This window comes from Triturus cristatus, chromosome 3_1, assembly GCF_964204655.1.
Source record: "Triturus cristatus chromosome 3_1, aTriCri1.1, whole genome shotgun sequence".
Taxonomy (NCBI): Eukaryota; Metazoa; Chordata; class Amphibia; order Caudata; family Salamandridae; genus Triturus; species Triturus cristatus.
The window spans coordinates 1,113,609,748-1,113,620,175 of record NC_140583.1 but is presented as its reverse complement, the minus strand read 5'-3'; the positions used below and the strand labels follow the sequence as shown (position 1 = coordinate 1,113,620,175).

At 42.4% G+C, this 10,428-nt stretch overlaps 1 pseudogene; it reads left to right on the top strand.

Annotated features, from left to right (window-relative positions):
* The first annotated feature begins 7,562 nt into the window (after window positions 1–7,562).
* Window positions 7,563–10,017, top strand: LOC146861604 (uncharacterized; annotated as a pseudogene).
* Window positions 10,018–10,428: the final 411 nt, after the last annotated feature.

Genomic DNA, 10,428 nt, shown 5'->3' with positions numbered 1-10,428 from the left:
TAGCATGATGTTTTCGAGGATATAGTACAGTGAGCCTATGTGTGTTGTTAACCCACAACTGTGTGTTAATAAAGTGCTCCATTACGCCTCAGCGGAGATTTCTCACAGATCACATCCCCCTGCTCAATCTACTCAAAAATGTGACCTAGGCTGCTTCTTCTCGTAATCTGATGACAGCTGTGAGCAGAAACCAAAGAAAATGAGGTTTAAAGTGGGAGTGGGGCGCGTGCAACAGCTGAGTAATGGGAGAAGGGAGGCCCAAATATTAAAGCCATAGCGCCCAATCAGAACACGCGCGTGCGCGATGCAGCCTTTTTCGCCTGCCCTGCTGCTCTTAGCCCGGAGTGGAAGGGCCAGCTGAGGGGGCTGCTCCTGCTCTGGCCTCCTAAGTGGCTTCTGGCAGATGTTTTAATCTGCCTTTTGAAGAACGACTTCTGGGCAGCTGTGCTGCTGCATACATCTGTTTCTGTTTGGACAGATGGAGGCATGCACTTCCAACTGCAGGACTCTGCCTCACACTGGGGATTGTTTAACCAGCAGCTCAAGTGCTTACATTAGTGTACCGCAGCAGAAAGAGGTGGCAGAGCACATGGTAGGTTTTAAGCTCGATATAACCGGACGGATAATTCACAACGTGATTTGCTGAACTTTTTTTTGCAGTTTTATGTAGCGCGGATTCGACCCGAAGATATTGGAGCGCTAAACATGGACACCAGTTACATTACACAAGGTCATAACTCCTTTGTTTTTTAGGCATGGAAGATTAAATAATTTTCCTAGAAGCGGAGGATATGCCTGAAAAGTTAAGGACATGAGGGCCCTGACCCATTTCAATATCCATTGCTTATATCCTTACAAAACGTAAGCAGCAGGTAAAAAGACCACATGCCTGCACACAGAGCGCAGTACACATTTTGTTCAATCCACACTTTGCAATACCTCCAGGATTGATGCACTATTGTTGCAAGCCCAGGGAAAACAAAGCAAACAAAAAAAGCGCTTCTCTGGCAAACTCTGAAAAAGTGGTGCTATTGGGTTTGTGTGTGAATAAAATCAATCTGGCCAGTTTGCTGCGACCCTGTTACTTTATTTAGTTATTTGGCATATTTTTAACCTTTTAATCCAGATGCTGCACTTTGGAATTTAAATACGACATTTCCAGCAAAAGTGTTTTTCTTTTTTGGATCCATTTCACAGGGGAGCAAATAATCTCGAAGTCAGGGTTTTCATTAAAGAATTCTGCCCACTTCGACCACTTTACAGCCTCGGCTTTCTGCCACCACCCTTATCAGCTGGGCCCAATATGCGCGCGTGGCAGGGGATGTCAGAAAGCCGAGGTTGTAACCAAAACCAGGCCAATTCTCAATTTGGTCATTTTAGATATGTTTGCGCTGGGAGAAGAAACGTGACGGAAAACTACTTAAAACCAGAACATCGCACGGGCCCGATTGAGGCTTACCTTTCCGGTGTACACACATTTTTAAAACGAGCCAACACAGTGGGCCGCGCGCCATATTAACTACTGTGGAAGTTGAATACCCAGCAACTCGAAATCGGGGGTTTCAAAAATGTATGTAATAAATAACCCAAACGCGCCACCCGCTTTAAGCCCCACCGTGACTGCGACAACTTACTTGCACAAGCTACGATGCAGTCACGACGAAGAGATCGCCCCCGCAGCTTTTGAAGATAGCGCCGCAGGGGCTGGCCAATTTAATTGCCAGTGGCTGTCATTGGTAGCGCGATTCGCCCGCTACTTGATTGACGGCCCGGGGACCCAGTGCCCTGCAGCTACGTGCGCAGCAGGTGTGCTTGCAGTGCACACACATGCTGCAAGTCCATATACCCAATCATGCGCAGCCATTCTCCGCGCGCTCAACAGGATTGGAGGATACTGCCAGAGCCTGCTTATATCCACCGTGTGAGCTGATCTGGTGAGTACGTGAATTAACTTTGGGAGATCTATATTCTATTCGGAAAGTGTATGAAAACTTAAGACTGTGTTAATGGTGTCGTAGCAGGAATACTAATGAGACTTTTACTCCTGGTAGTACCTAAATGACCACCATGAAGGTAGGGGTTTTACAGCAGTTTGTGACTCAAGAAAACAAGACGTGCAGAGCAGAACACTCCATTGTGTTGGATGGAATATACAAGCTCTTTCTCTGGCTTTCTCTTCTCATTTTGTTGACACAGCCTTGCACCTGTGACTCTGCTTCTGTTGATTTAGAGCACCCGACTCTTGAAATGTGTGGGAATGATCTAATTTACATGCCTTTAGATGAGATTTCTTGAAATTGTTTAGTATATTATTTTTTGTTCAGCTACATATGCCTATTTCTTTCAGTGGTCGTTATGGTGTTCCGCTGCTACTTGATTGGCCTCGATTGCAATCGATAACAATTTTAATTAGTTATGCAATACATTCAAGAAGGATACAGTGACTTTTGCCTTTTAACGCTACCACGTCTGTCCAGTTCATGTTTGTTTAAATTGGCGCAGGAATAATTTGCCGATCACATTATAAAATCGTTAGAAAGCGATACACCTCTCCAGTTGCGTAGCTGATTGTAAGTCAGTCTGAGAGACACTGGGGGAAGCTCTGCTTGCCTTGGACGTAAGGCATAAATAATACATCCTTGCAGATATTTAAATGAAAATACTCTGTGTGTTTGGAAATCATTGGTGCATCTTAACGCTGATCCGAAAATCTGCTGTGCAAATGTGTATCAACTTCAAGCATTTTGCTTTAGCTCTTGAGGGAGAGATACTGTTTACTAGCATGATGTTTTCGAGGATATAGTACAGTGAGCCTATGTGTGTTGTTAACCCACAACTGTGTGTTAATAAAGTGCTCCATTACGCCTCAGCGGAGATTTCTCACAGATCACATCCCCCTGCTCAATCTACTCAAAAAAGTGACCTAGGCTGCTTCTTCTCGAAATCTGATGACAGCTGTGAGCAGAAACCAAAGAAAATGAGGTTTAAAGTGGGAGTGGGGCGCGTGCAACAGCTGAGTAATGGGAGAAGGGAGGCCCAAATATTAAAGTCATAGCGCCCAATCAGAACACGCGCGTGCGCGATGCAGCCTTTTTCGCCCGCCCTGCTGCTTTTAGCCCGGAGTGACAGGCCCAGCTGAGGGGGCTGCTCCTGCTCTGGCCTCGTAAGTGGTTTCTGGCAGATGTTTTAATCTGCCTTTTGAACAAGCATTTGCAATGCAATAGGTCTCGCATTTATAGGAGTTTGAGCTATTGGCATTGTAAATGACAATGCTTTTTATTTAAGTTTGTTTTTTTTAAAACATAAATAAAAGGCACTGTCATTTATAATGCCAATAGCTCAAACTCGTATAACTGCCAGACCTATTGCATTGCAAATGCTTGTTTAACTAGGTTATTGTAACACCCGCTTTTTACAGGGCCAAAAAGCCGCGGAACCGTATAACATGGCTGTGTTATCACTCTATTGTTATATATATGTCTAATTTAAGGCGATAGATGCTTTATTTAGGTAAATGTTAGTATAATCTAAACATTGCATGTATCCACTTATGAAAGCTAATCACGTGTAGTAAAGACCATGTGTCACTGTGCAGCACTTTACAAAAATAAAAAATACAATATTCCATCTGCAAGTGAAAAGCCGACACATTTTCCTTTAGATGTACTTTTCGATAGCAGGCAAACGGTGTTTTCTTTTTGAAGTCTTTTACCACAGACTAAGAAAAGCATCTTACGTTCCCTAATATAAATAGTGTCTGGTAATTCCCTCATAAACAGGGCTGTAAAATATTTCAGAAAGGAAAGAATAAAAAAATGTATTGTTTGTTCTTCGAGAACTCAAACCAGAGACCTGCCTTATCAGAGCGGAGAGAGTTATATGGTACTAGCTCTAAGCCAGATATAACAGACAAGTGGGGGAGGGTGGGGGGGGAGCGGGGCTTCGGTTTAAGCAAAGGGACACGGAGGTGCAGAGACGGCTGCACGGGAAGGCCTGCCCCTGGAGCGTGCTGGTGCCGGTGAGGCCTTCAAGCCTCAGTATGGGCCCCTGGGGCCCACACCTGAGCACACCATTCATGCCTTCTGCACAAGTTGGGCCCCGAAGAAGGTTTGGTTGCGTTATAAGGGGCTTCTGCGGAAATATTGTACTGTAACTGGATTTATATAGCGCTTATTGCCTCTGACGAGGCGCTGAAGCGCTTTGAGGCGTGTAACTCCGATTACTACTGCAATATAGAATTTATAAAGCGCTTCGTGCCACTAATGCGACTACGAAGAGCGCCACTGGCCTGGTAGGCATGAAGAGCCACCCTCCCCCGTGTAATGCCAGCTGCTGCAACAGGGGGAGGGACGGACTCTGAGGAGAGAGAGCAGAGGAGGAAAGAGCAAGAGAGAACCAGTCTGCCAAGTAGGTGCGAACTTTAAAGTGAAAGTAATCATTTCGCGGGCGCTTTGATGTGCGCAGTCGCCGCGCGGCTCACTGAGAACATCAAAGCGCCCGCGAAATGTACACGCAGGCTGCCAACTGGTGCGCGCGCCCGGCGCACATGCACTGTAGTTGGGGGCCTGAAAAGCACTCGTTTGCACTTCCAAATCCCCGTTTTCTATAGCTCTTGCCAGAGCAGCGCTAAAGCGCTGGCTGAGGCGAGACCTAAAAATGACTTCTGGGCAGCTGTGCTGCTGCATACATCTGTTTCTGTTTGGACAGATGGAGGCATGCACTTCCAACTGCAGGACTCTGCCTCACACTGGGGATTGTTTAACCAGCAGCTCAAGTGCTTACATTAGTGTACCGCAGCAGAAAGAGGTGGCAGAGCACATGGTAGGTTTTAAGCTCGATATAACTGGACGGATAATTCACAACGTGATTTGCTGAACTGTTTTTTGCAGTTTTATATAGCACGGATTCGACCCGAAAATATTGGAGCGCTAAACATGGACACCAGTTACATTACACAAGGTCATAACTCCTTTGTTTTTTAGGCATGGAAGATTAAATAATTTTCCTAGAAGCGGAGGATATGCCTGAAAAGTTAAGGACATGAGGGCCCTGACCCATTTCAATATCCATTGCTTATATCCTTACAAAACGTAAGCAGCAGGTAAAAAGACCACATCCCTGCACACAGAGCGCAGTACACATTTTGTTCAATCCACACTTTGCAGTACCTCCAGGATTGATGCACTATTGTTGCAAGCCCAGGGAAAACAAAGCAAACAAAAAAAGCGCTTCTCTGGCAAACTCTGAAAAAGTGGTGCTATTGTGTTTGTGTGTGAATAAAATCAATCTGGCCAGTTTGCTGCCACCCTGTTACTTTATTTAGTTATTTGGCATATTTTTAACCTTTTAATCCAGATGCTGCACTTTGGAATTTAAATACGACATTTCCAGCAAAAATGTTTCTCTTATTTGGATCCATTTCACAGGGGAGCAAATAATCTCGAAGTCAGGGTTTTCAGTATTGAGAAGAGAAAGGTTTCTATTCTCGTCTAGTGGCAGGATAGTAAATGGCCATAATTGTCTTTTTACCCCAAAGGGTGGTGTATATCGAGGGTCTGCATCCAGAGACCTATGTGATGGGAGATAGACACATCATTTTGTACTTTGGTAGACAGTACAAGCAAGGGTCAAGGGCTAAGCACTGTCTGTGCGCTTGCGCCATATCATGCAAACAGTCCTATCATAAATGGAACCACCGAGTCCTTCAATTGAAATGGCAGCATGCTGCTGTGTGTGGTTTTCTCCTGGGTGCAAAGAAGGAGATTCTTTCGTTGAGGTGTTGGGGTCCGGTGTTGTGGAGGGCGCTTTGTAGGCGTGTGTGAGCAGCTTGAAGGTCACTCTCCTTTTGACAGGGAGCCAGTAGAGGTGCTGGGTAATGTGGTCGTGTTGTGGGATGCTGAGGACGAGTCTGGCTGCAGCGTTCTGGACAGTCTTGTGAAGTAGAGATTTGTTGATTCCGGCATAGAGAGCGTTCCTGTAGTCCAGCCTGTTGGTGATGAGTGCATGTGTGACGGTCTTCCTGGATTCAGGGTGGATCCATTTGTCTTGCAGAGTATGCAGAGGGTGTATGTAAATAAGTACACATATACATAGAGGTTTTTATTTTAGCACAAAATTGTTCATGGCTCAAGATTCTTTTTATATCGTAGGAGTAATGGCAGAAGCAGGAGCAAAAAAAAGACTTTCTAAAAAACGAGGTCCATAGCACAAACATTTAATATTGGTAAGTGCTTTAGAATGTTTGAGTGGGTGTAGGTGTGCCTTTGAATAGTAGAATGACATTGCAGGAATTGTATGAGTGATCATAATATTGGATTTTTCTGGCTACATTTCGGGTTCTGGGAGGGGCTACATCAATTCTACTATTTGGATTACTGTTTAGCACTCTAACGAATTTTAACACTACCTTTTTAACTGTGTATATTTTATGAAGTCATTGAATTTTATTGCTTGTTTTATTGATGTTTTTATGGCATTTGATTGCCGAAATAAAGTTTTTAGGAATGAATGAATAGTAAAACTCAGTCCAGCATTGGTGAAACATGCAGAGGACATAGAGTAATCCCACAGACAGATTTGTGTATTGTTGCATTCCTAGAAGCTGGGTGAGACGCAAACTGGAGAGGGAAGAGTTAGGCTTCACCTGTACACTTCCAAGGGTGTTCTTTGATTTAGTGCCAGGTCACCATAACGGGACCTGGGCACATCTTAGGAAGGAGATGAGACTGATAAGAGAATCATAAAAAAACAGGGCTCTCTAGCCCAACCTTTTGAAGCACATATATCATAGTGCCTGACACCCAGTTATGAACGCTAGTCACTCCCTTTGGCCTGTGAGAGACTCAGCGCCTGCTGAGTGTGGCTGCTTGGTGTGCACCAGATTCACTTGGACTTGGCTGCAGCAGTCGGGATCCCCTGCAGATGGGGCACACTCAGGAACTTCAGATGCTTCACCCTTCACCCTACCTGGATGGGAGCTCTAAACATTCAATAAAAATTAGAACATTGGAATGTTGGGCGCTCCACAATAAATTCTCTGGTTCTATTTTTTTAAAATAAATCTTTTTATTGTAACAGCGCAGAATTACGTCTTTACATCATCAATATTACAAACACGCTTAAGCAGTACCACCCCTCCCCCCCCCAGAGTGTTGCCAAAGGGCCTTGCAGGGCCGCTGTCCTCCTTATCTCCTGGTATGCTGTTCCCGTCAGATAATTTCTGCTTGATTCATGGCAAGGGTTGTGTCAACCACGGGAGGCAGGGACTCCCCGATATATATTCCATTTATCCCAAAAATTTCCCCCACTGTTTTGGGCAACATGTTTTGGCCACTTCATATTTGTTCTCTAGCCGTTCAAATGACATCATCTCTCTACCCGTGTGGAGGTCTCACAACCTGGAAATCCCGATTAGGTCCCACTGAGTGAAGTCTTTTCTGATGCCTGAGGCCCCCAATTGCTTTGAACCCCAAAGTGGTTGTGTCTTTGGTGAGCTTGTTTAATAAAAATATCATACGTTCCAATGCAATTGGTGATAAACTGAAGTAGTCTCATCCTTTACTATGGAATATAATTTACGTACTCCAACATATGATTTTGATGAAGAGGCTTATGAGGAATTACACACATCTGGGCATCAGAATGAATATGCAGATGAAAGAGAAAATAATTTTGATCCAGAAGACAATGAAATCGGTTTTGAAGCACAAGACTTTACAGAGAATGTTGTAAACAATATAACTATTGTAAATGAGGGCGAAATTAATAATTCTAAAAGTCATGAAATCCAAGAAGACAATTTTTTATTTAAAGGTTCACGACACACTGTGCAAGCTGTCCTACTGCTTATCATTTGCTTTGCGGTTAGATTTAGAATTTCTGATGAGGCATTAGGGGCACTACTGGACTTAATCTGCTGCATTTTACCAGTGCCTAATAAAATGATTAACTCGTTATTCAAACTTAAGATGTTTATAAAAAAATACATCACTATTCCTAAGATAAGAAACTACTGTTCCTCTTGCTATGAAAGCATCAGCGATAATGAAAAGATATGCACTAACACCCATTGTCTAAAGGATCTTACAGAGCCTGGTGCTGTTGCATTTTTTGTCCAACATTCCATAATTGAACAGCTAAATACTATGTTTAAGAGGAGAGATGTTACGGAGGAAGTGAGAACCCACAGATATGAACACTACAAACAGAATGGAAACTCTGTAATAGGTGATGTTTATGATGGAATTGGATATAAAAACCTGTTTGATGAGGGGATATTAAGTAATGAAAACAATATCTCTTTTGTTCTGAACACAGATGGAGTGAACATTTTTAAAAGTAGTAAACTAAGTATGTGGCCTGTGTATTTGATGATTAATGAGCTCTCCATAACAAAACGCAAAGCAAAAGAAAACATGCTTGTCTATGGAATTTGGATTGGGCAAAGAAAGCCATATATACCTACATCCTTTAACTGAGGAATTGAGTCAGTTGGAAAATGGAGTTATGTTTACAGATCATACAGGCTCTGTTTTTGTATGTCGTGCTGCACTACTTTCATGTACTTGTGATCTACCAGCTCGTTGTTTGGTTACCAACAGTAAGGAGTTCAATGGGAAATTTAGCTGTTGGTCCTGTTTACAGCCAGGCATGACTTCAAGATCTGGAATGGGGCATTGTCATGTTTTTCCTTACAATGATGATGATCCTAAAGGACCACCACGAACAACAGAAAATCTGAAGAATGATATAAATGAAACATTAGCTAAAATACAACAGGGTGAACATGAATATTCAGTTCGTGGTGTGAAAGGCCCTTTCCGGTTTCTGTTCCTTTCCCTTTTCCCATGTATTAAGGGATTTCGTTTAGATTATATGCATGGGGTCTGCGCTGGTGTAATGAAACTAATGCTCACATTATGGTTCGGGAAGCAATATGAGAAGTCATGCTTTTCAGCACACTCTTACAGAGAACTTGTTAGCAAGAGATTACAGGCGATCAAGCCTCCACTTAACATATCAAGACCTCCTCGTAGCCTTGAAGATGTCCATTTATGGAAATCCTCTGAATACAGAAACTTCTTGCTCTTCTGGGGAATTCCAGTACTAGCTGATGTATTACCCAATCAGTTATTTATACATTTTTGCCTCTTCTCAAAAGGAATATATTTACTAGATAAAGAAAGTCTAACATTTTCAGAAATCGACCGAGCAGAGACTTGCTTGCTCACCTTTGTCAAATTTTTTGGAGACCTGTATGATCAGAGGTTCATGACTATGAATATTCATCAGTTAGTGCATCTTTCAGACTGTGTACGTCACAATGGCCCACTCTTTTCAAATAACTGTTTTCATTTTGAAGACCTAAATGGCTACATAGTGTCCCACATCTCTGGAACACAAAATGTAGAAATGCAAATCCTAAATACTGTGACATTAATTCAGATGATACCATTACTAAAAGCAACCTATAATATTGATAGCGAGATAGAAAATGCAGTCAATAGACTTATGGATCCATCGATACGTGTGGAGAGAATGGAGATAATTGATGGGTGCTTTCAAATGGGGAAAGTGACTATAAAAGATTTAACAAATGATGAGTTCCTGGCAGCGCAAAAAAGAGTATCTGTATACTTCGAAAGGAAAGTAGCATCATATGATAAAATTAGTTTAAGGAAGGGTTATTGCTATGTGTATGCAGCAAACTACAACAAACTAGTCAGACGGGACCAAAGTACAATAAAATATTTAGATAATTCACAAATGCAGTTTGGAAAAGTGTTGAAATTTATCCAGGTCACAGAAATAAATAGAAAAACTCACAACTTGGCACTATTAAATCCGATGCCTTGTATAAACACATATTCCAGTGACTGCAATGTCCATCAAGTTAATCCAAGTTGGAACCAGATAATTGCAGTGTATATTTCGGAAATACTAGGAAGTTGCTGCTTTGTTTGTACCACAAAATTGTCATTTGTATGCGAATTTCCAAATCACTATGAGAGAGATTAGTGGATGCTGTTGTATTAGCAGTACCACAACATGATATAGGAGCCACTTTCTCTAAGTAGTGGATTGAACTACATTGTCTGTTATGTAACACAGTATGTGGTCACCTGGATTCTCTCTATTGTTTAATGGAAAGTTATGTACTTGATTCTAAGATTGACCTTGTGATACGTATCCCTACCAAAATCTACTTGCCTAGATGTTTAAAAGGTCTATACCATACATTTCGGCAGGTTTGAAAACTGATCTGGGGGTACTCCACCCTGTAATTACTAGGAAATGTTATATTCACATCACTTTTAACTGCAACCCGGCCTCTCCCCCACTGTAAACAAGTAATTACCAGGGCACCCGTAAGGCTATGTGTTTACTTTTACAAAATGTTTTTATAAGTACATTTTAAGTACATTTTAA